Genomic DNA, 9,150 nt, shown 5'->3' with positions numbered 1-9,150 from the left:
ATAAACCCTAAAAACGTGTTCTATAACTAGAGAGCATCTAAAAGAAGATGAAATGAATCTTGGAAGGGATGGTTTGCTGAGGGATGGATGGTTTGCTGAGGGATGGATGGTTTCCTTTTATAGCACCATAGGTTGGTTGAAACTCCCCTCCATTTTAGGTGGAAAAGAGTTGAGATTCAGTTAACCACCTCACTTGGACTTGGACTCACGGTTTTAAACATGTGAGAAATGTCCTTTTTGCCCTTCATTAATCAAAACGTTCATCTTGACAATTTGCACTCCAAAAATTCGCCGGGCGCAATTCTGCAAAAACAAAATTCTGTTATTTTCTTCCAACTTTGACCGGATTTATCTCATATTTTTCCTAAAGTACCATAGTTTGACTTTTATGCAGAAATAATCTATGCATATTCTACTTTAAGAATATGTGGTCTTTTTTGGCAAATAATAATGGGAAAGGGGTAAAAAAACGTGGTCAAACAGGGCTACCGACACATGTTTCTGCAGTAAAAAGTCAACCCTAACAGTACGAGATCGTGCTTGTGGGAGATTTTGTTTGGAACAAGTAGGAGCTTGAGAGAGAGCTTGAGAGAGATCTACTGAGAGTTCTTATGTTCTGTACTAAGCAGAACCTTTCTGCAAAACAAAACCAACCTTATGACGTGGGGAGTTACCCCACGTCATAAAACTCCCCACTCCCCTCCTAAAATGCAGGGGAGTTAAATATTAATTATTAATTAATTAATATTAATATATATATATATATATTTTATTAATTAATCATATTAATTAATAAATAATAATTAATTATTAATCCAATTAACAATTAATTATTATATCTATAAATCAAATAAATAATTAACACTTAATTATTTATTACAAAATTAGAATCATATTCTAAAGCATTTCTCTCATATAGCCTATAGTTGTAATATACATCTTATGCACATTATTTTTAACATATAGTTTTAATATGAATCTTATTCATATTAATTTTATTTGAATCTCATTCAAATAATATCTCTCATAATATATAGTTTTAATTTAGAATTAGCTATATATTATAATGTATCAATATATATATATATAATCCCTTGAGCAATTTGAACATTTCAAATTTTTCCAAAAACTTGATTCTTGTTTTACCCGTTGTGAGCTAGCAAGAGGACCTAATGGACCTAAAGATCAGAAGCTCCAACGATACAAGATTAATCGGTCAAACTCATTGACCGAGTTAATCAACATTTGTTAACTACGGGTCACTCCACTAAAGACCCGCAGTTGTACTCTTCTCACTGCAGAATGTTTTCGTGTCCATGGATATACGACCATTAATGACAAGTCAATCCTTCATGAGTGCTCATAACTCATGCTTGGTCAAATTACCGTTTTACCCCTGAGTTACATCTTACTCTTTAAATACCACTGCTCCTCTAATGAACAACCCGGTTATGGTCCGACCAATAACTGGAAGTCCCTCTCGGGGAGGGTGGAACCCCTTGTTCAAATCCTAGAGTCAACATTTAAGAGAACACTCATCTACTCCGTAGAGTCGGGGAGGAGTGAATTCTATCGTGTGAAGTTATGTTCCCAGCTTTCCACTTGGTCTCGTCCTCAAAATGATAGGAATATTGAGTCGACGACTCGGGCCACTCTCACCCATACAGATCAAAGGACGAGCCCTCACGGGCATGAGTCCATAACTCACTCAAGATTGAGAATGAGTTGTCTGGTCATCCTAAAAAATAGTAATCTGTTAGTTAACGGTGTTACATCTAAAGATTGGCTATTTTGCGGTCTGGTCTTATATAAACTCATTGTATAGGATACCCCCACTCGCATGTCTCCACACGAACTACCTGGATCGAGTCGTCTGTAACATTTACAAAGTGGCCCGTATCCATAGTGTTGTCAGGATAAGGTATCCAGCCTTATCCATATACTATAGACCCTTTAGGTCATTCCCGGGACATTATCCACTTGTATATTAGGGGTATATTAAATATATACCTAGTATATCAGGGGTATATCAAATACATACCTAGTATATCAAATATATAGCCAATAGATATACTGTCCCGGATACATGATAATAACCTTGGATGTTTAGTTTATTGGATTTTGGACAATGCAATGCTATGAATTCAACAACAAATTGATTGAATAAAACTTTGTTGAATATAAATTTGCTTTTACATAAATACAAACTACGAGTTTAGGGCAACACACCCAATAGGAGGCACATTGGGCAATCTCGTGGTGAATGAGCTGACCGACGTCAATGCTGACACCCTCCATTAAACACGCGATGAGTAGGACCCTCTCCTTCGTCACGGGCGAATCATGTGTGGTAGGCACATTATCCGGCTCTTGCGGAAGTAAAGCCATACATTGGCCTCTGGGTTTAGGAAGTTTGAGGGTAGAGAATGGGCTTTTTGCGGGGCGATACTCTAGGAGGCACCAGGGTAGGTCACAATTGATAGTGCATGAGCCAACTGAGCCTCAATAGGTTGCTCAAGCTTTTTGTTGAATTTCACCTCCAGATTAGAACAAAGGTGGAGAGCCCTATTGATCTCCTCCAGGCTCCAGACAACTCCTATCTCTCGCACTATCGTTCTTCCAATGCTGTCGGGGCAAATGTTCGCATAAAACTCCTCTACCAGATGCGGAATCAGCGACCCAGAGGGGGCGCAAAAGTATTCCTACTTGTTGCTGGTGATAACTTGCTGGACAAAAGGAGGCATGGGATCCAACTGAAATCCTTTCTTGAAGAAGAAGTCCCGCTTTCGCAAATGTTCATGTGCCTCCACGGGGGCATGTGCGCTGAACCTTTTGAAAGCGGCATCCTAGAGAGCAACAACATTGGCTCTCTTTCGCCCAAGTGGAAGCTATTGAATGGTTACCTACATTGAAGGGACAAAATAATGTCGCTTCCTCTTAGATGAGGATGCAGTCTTTACCGTACTACCTTCGATGGGACCTTTGGTCACAGAGGGAGATGGGTCATCCTTGAGCTTTGGAGGTTTTGTAGTAGTTGCGACTTTTGTCTTTTTAGAGGTTAGGCTGTCAGAAGCTGACTTGCTTGGCCGTTTGGCAGTTCTTGTGTGGGAGGCTAGGCTAGAGGAGATTGGAACTGGCGGAGGTGGGGGAGCAGTTATTGGGCGAGAGGGATTGGTAGGGGTGGCGGGTGGTGGGTTTTCAGAGGTGGGCTTTTCAGAGTCTTCCTCCTCTGACTGTGCCGGAACAAACTGCTCTGCCTCCGAAACGGGGGCTAAACGCGAATCAACCGCGGTCGGCAGCTGAGCAGGTGATGCTACTTGCTTTTAGGCGGCTCCCACCGTCATCGATTGGTTTACTGCACCGCCAAGATCCTCCGATGAGCTTTGTGACAGGGGTAACTCTTCTAACTTCTTGTAGTTGGCCTTTTGCTTGTAACGAGGCATGATTTCTGCTACAGGCAATTGGGGTTGTCAAAGGAGTGGCTGCGTGGCTTTTTAGGACAGAGGGGCTTGGGTTTTCGGCAGGACGATTTCAACAAAGGTGGAAGATGAGGGGGAAGACAATCGTGGGTTGGTTGGCTGGGGCGGTGGGCTTTAAATAGAGACTTTAAGGGCCTTACCTCTAAACCCGAAAATACGATTTACCAATCCTTTCTTAATTGGAAATAAATTCCCGCGCCCAGCTAGCTGTCCCTTCATCATTACCGTTTCTTCTCTCTCTGCGACTGTGTTTAATTATCTACCCGCCATCAAACCACTTGCCATTAAAATCAAATCAAGCCTTCAGTAATTAAGAATTTCTTAGCAAAAATAACAAACATTAAGAATTGCAAAGTGAAACAAAAATATCTATATATATATCTTTTTTTTTGTTTTTTTTATTATTATTTTTTTAATTTTTAAAGACAATTAAAGAATAACTCCTTCATGCAGGGGCAAGCTGGTGAACTCCAGCATCCCATGCCACATACTCTCCCCAGTAAAGCTTGTCGTTGTCCGTTTACAGTGAATTCTCTATCTGATTTTAATTCCTTGATCGTTATACCACTTAGATTTTAGCTTCCCAGGAAAGAGCTTGAGCCTTGAATTGTAAAGGAGAACCTGCTGCCCCACTTCGAATTTCCTGGGTGTATGCGAGCATCATGTCATTTCTTGGGTTTCTCTTTATAAATCTTTGCATTTTCATATGCGTCCCTTCGGAATTCTTCCAATTCTTGCAGTTGCAGCTTCCTGATTTCCCCTGCTGCAGCATGGTTTAGATTCAATTTTTTTTTATTGCCCAGAATGCTTTGTGCTCCAGTTATAGGGGTAAGTGGCACGCTTTTCCAAACACCAGCCTGTATGAGGACGTCCCTAACCGCGTTTTAAATGTCGTTCTGTATGCCCATAAAGCTTCATCCAGCTTTAATGCCCAGTCCTTTCTGCTGGCCTTCACCACCTTTTCTAGGATGCTTTTGAGTTCTCTATTTGAAATTTCTGCTCGGCCATTGGATTGAGGGTGGTAGGCTGTAGTGATTCTATGCTTGACATTGTATCTAGCTAATAATCCTGCTACAGTCCTATTCACAAAATGTGTTCCTTCATCACTTATGATCGCTCTTGGTTTGTCGAATCTGGTAAAGATGTTTTTTCGGGAGGAATTTGATTACCACCTTAGCATCGCTGGTGGAGCATAAGATTGCCTCAACCTATTTAGACACATAACCAACTGCTACGAGAATAAACAAATGGCTGTTAGATGGTGGAAATGGGCCAATGAAGTCTATACCCCACACATTAAACAATTCAACTTCCAAAATATAGGTCAATGGCATTTCTGATTTCTTTGAGATATTCCCGACCCGCTGACATTCGTTGCAGTTTTTGGCCAGCTCATGCGCATCCTTGAAATTTGATGGCCAAAAATAGCCAGTCTGAAGCACTTTGGCTATTGTTCTTTGTCCACCAAAATGTCCCCCACAAGGAGAAGCATGGCAACTCTTTAATGTTTGGGATGCTTCCGAATTGGTGACACATTTTCGAATTATATTGTTCTGTCACAATCTATACAAAATAGGATCATCCCAATAGTAAAATCTGCATTCGTGGAAGAAACGTTTCAATTGTTGTTTTGTCCATCCCTCTGGACGTATTCCTACTGCCAAGAAATTTGCATTATCTGCAACCACAACTCTTCCTCCTTAGCATCTATATGCGACAAGGTGAGCAGCTGTTCATCTGGGAAGCTCTCTCTGATGGCTATAGCTTCCTCACTCTCGTCTGCTTTTATGATCCTTAACAAATGGTCGGCTTCCACGTTTTCTGACCCCTTTTTATCCTTTATTTCTACATCAAATTCTTGTAGCAGTAGAATCCATCTAATCAATATTAACTTTGCATCTCTCTTGGTTAGCAAGTATTTCAAAGCAGCGTGATCAGTATGGACTATCACTTTTGCTCTCATCAAGTATGCGCGAAACTTTTCGAAAGCAAATACCACCGCTAGCAACTCTTTCTCTGTAGTGGTGTAGTTTATTTGAGCCTCTACCAATGTTTTGCTGGCGTAATAGATTGGATGCAACACTTTATTCTTCTTTTGCACTAACACGGCTCCTACTGCAAAGTCACTGGCGTCGTACATTCATTCCAAAGGAAGCTGCCAATCAGGGGATTGAATAATCGTCGCATGGGTGAGTGCATACTTCAACGCATCGAATGCCTGCAAACAGTCAGTAGAAAAATCAAACACTCTATCATTTTCTAACAAAGAAGACAAAGCTTTAGCAAGTTTAGAAAAATCCTTTATAAACCGTCGGTAGAACCCTACATGGCCGAGAAAGCTTCAGATTCCTTTTACGTTAGCTGGCAGTGGCAATTATTCAATGATGTCAACTTTAGCTTTATCTACCTCTAGTCCTTTCTTTGAAACCGGATATCCCAATACTATACCCTCTTGCACCATGAAATGACATTTTTCCCAGTTGAGGACTAGGTTGGTCTTCTCACAGCGTTGCAGCAGTCGTCGAAGGTTCATAGACATTCAATGAAACTAGCTCCAAAAACTGAAAAGTCGTCCATAAGGACTTCTACCACGGATTCAACAAGGTCTGAGAATATAGCCATCATGCATCGCTAAATGTGACTAGAGCGTTGCACAGCCCGAAAGGCATCCTCCTGAAAGCGAAAGTTCCATACGGGCATGTAAATGTTGTTTTTTGTTGATCTTGAGGAGCTATAGTGATCTGGTTGTACCCACTATATCCATCAAGAAAGCAGTAATACTCTTGCCCAAATAGTCTGTCCAGCATTTTATCAATAAATGGCAGCGGAAAAGGATCCTTCCTTGTAGCTTTGTTGAGAGTCTTGTAGTCGATGTATATTCTCCATCTGGTAATTGTCCGAGTGGGAATTAGCTCATTCTTGGCATTCTCAACCACTGTCATTCCTCCCTTCTTTGCAATTCTCTTCTAAAACAATTTTGTGCATACAGTAATTGGGGCTTATTTCCTTCAATATCCGCGATTGTCCAACCAATAGTTTTCCTGTGTTCTCTCAAAACTGCTAGCAACTCGTTTTCCTTTTCCGTTGTTAGATCTGCAACAATTATAATAGGCAATGTGTTGGATGCTCCAAGGTAAGCATACTTTAGATGTTTTAGGAGGACTTTTAACTCCAATTCTGGTGGTTCCTCAATAGATGGCTTCAACTGTTTACGTCCAATGTCCTCTAAGTCTAGGCTCTCGTGGACTCTTGACCATGATCTTGCTAAATCGCTAGTGCAGTCAAAATAGAGAATTTATTGGCATATTTCATCTGCTTGCTCCAGCACAATATCCACTTCACCGTTTTGCTGCTCCAGTATTGTCTCTGCACTGAATGATTCCAGTACAGCTTCGTCTAATACTCGCAAGACCGTGCACTCTTCAGCATCAGAAGGGTACTTCAAAGAGTCATAGACAGAAAATTTGATTTCTTGATCCTACAGTCTCATCGTTACTTCTCCCTTCTACACATCCACAAGTGCACGCCCCGTGGCCAAGAATGGCCTCCCTAGGATGATTGGCAAGTCCTCATCTGCATCAAAATCAAGAACAATAAAATCAGCGGGAAATATAAACTTATCCACTTGTACCATAACAACCTTGATTTTTCCTTCAGGGTTTGCAATTGAACGATCTGATAGCTGTAGTGTGACTGTTGTTGGCCTCACTCCTCCCATGCCCAATCTCTTGTATACTGATAGCGGCATTAAATTAATACTTGCGCCAAGATCGCACAAGGCTTGACCAATCTTATGACCCCCAATGGACACCGGAATTGTAAAGCTTCTTGGATCTTTCACTTTTTCTAGAATTTTACTCGTCAGAATTGTGCTGCACTCCTTTGTTAAGCAGACAGTTTCAAGTTCTCCTAGACTGTGCTTCTTGGTTAGGACATCCTTCAAAAATTTCACGTAAGTTGACATTTGTTCGAGCGCCTCCACCAGTGGGATGTTGATATGTATTTGCTTAAGCACCTCCAGGAAGCGTTTAAACTGCCCCTCCTGATTCTTCTTCTGCAGCATATTCGAGTATGGTATTGTAGGTACATATGTCGCGGTATTTGTTGGCGTGATATTTTTCTAGAAGCTGTTGTTTATCAGATGAACTAGATGTGGATGCTTTAGCTTTGCCTGTCTTGTGTGCCCCTTCAGTGTTCTTTTCTTCAGACAATTTTTGCCTTGACTCTGCAGTATGTGTTAGTGTCTCACTGTCTCCCAACTGTTCTGCTTTTGAGCTTTTCTCAGTGTTCATTATTCCATCTGATTTTGTAAGTTCCTCTGCTTTCTTGAGGGTGTCTGGTATAACTTCTTGTTCCTCGTTAGCTCCTTCTTGTTCATACGCCAGTGGTAATGCCCTACCGCTTCTCAATGTTAAGGTCTTGCACTGTTCCTTTCTATCTCATTTTGGCTGCTCTGTATCACTCGACAGTGCTCCTTTTGGTCTGCTTTTTAATTCTGTTCCCAATTGGCCCATCTGCAATTCCATATTACGTAAAGATGCTGCTTGACTCTGCAGCAATGTAGCTTAGCTTTATACGTTAGCATCATTCTTTGTCATATATGCCTTAAACATATCTTCTAGACTCAGTGCTTCTGGTTGCTTTTGAGTGATCTATTGATTCTGTCCTCAAAAGCCTGAAGGATACTGCGTCTTCTGAGGATACACTTTTGTATTACTTGACCCAACATTGTTGCCTCCTTGGTTTCCTCACCAACTAAAATTTGGGTGATTTCTCCAGCTCGGATTGTATGTGTTCCCATACACATTATTTCTGTTCTGCCACGAGTTACCAAAGTAAAATACTAATGCAGGATTGCCTGGGCAGTTTTCAAAATGGTGTTCTCCCTCACAGTATGGACACAGATTGCTTTGCACAGCAGCCACCTTTGCCTTGGTTGCTATTACTTCACTCGTGATTGCACTTTTCATAATGATGTCAGCTAGGTGTGAAATCTTTGAGTTAAGATCTGCGACTACATCGTCTGTTACTAACCCCTTGGGGCTTGCTGCTGTCAATGCTGATCGAGACTTTTACCATTAATGTTTGTTCCGTGAAATCCTTTCCAAAATGTCGAAGACTTCCGCGTATGGTTTTGATAACAAAGCTTCGTTGGCTGAAGCATCAATCACCAATGGTGTAGCGTCATTCAGTCCATTATAGTAGGTCTCGATTTGTATAAAGAGTGGTATTCCATGATGAGGGCATTTTTACAGCAATCCTTTGAATCTTATTCAAGATTCACTCAAGGATTCTCCTGGTAGTTGCTGAAAGTTGTTAATCTTGTTTCTAAGTTCAGCATTCTTCGAAGGTGGAAAATATTACATCAGAAATTTTTCTACTAGGTCATTTCATGAAGTGATCAATTCGGTAGGTAATGAGTCCAACCATGCTCCGGCATTATCCCTTAAAGATAAAGGGAATAGCTTTAATCTCATAGCTTCTTTAAATGAATCAGCCACTTGCATGAAATATCTTAGGTGTCTATGAGGATCTTCTGATGCTAGCCCATGAAACGGTTTCACCGTTTGCAACATTTGAAACATTGCTGGTTTCAGCTCAAATCTGCCCGCTTCTATGATTGGATCTGTATCGCAGGATTGAAGTCATAGAAAGTTGGGGCTGCATATAG

General features: G+C 41.0%; 1 non-coding gene across 1 annotated transcript; it reads left to right on the top strand.

The window, feature by feature from the left end:
• The first annotated feature begins 8,708 nt into the window (after window positions 1-8,708).
• LOC148212847 (small nucleolar RNA R71) lies at window positions 8,709-8,815 on the top strand. Its single transcript, XR_015789551.1, has one exon. It is a non-coding gene; the product is annotated as a small nucleolar RNA R71 (small nucleolar RNA).
• Window positions 8,816-9,150: the final 335 nt, after the last annotated feature.

This window comes from Momordica charantia (genome assembly GCF_013281855.1).
Source record: "Momordica charantia cultivar OHB3-1 chromosome 2 unlocalized genomic scaffold, Mcharantia_2.0 BLBB01000002.1, whole genome shotgun sequence".
Taxonomy (NCBI): Eukaryota; Viridiplantae; Streptophyta; class Magnoliopsida; order Cucurbitales; family Cucurbitaceae; genus Momordica; species Momordica charantia.
Note: the sequence above shows the minus strand (reverse complement) of the source record. Positions and strands in the feature narration are given on the sequence as shown.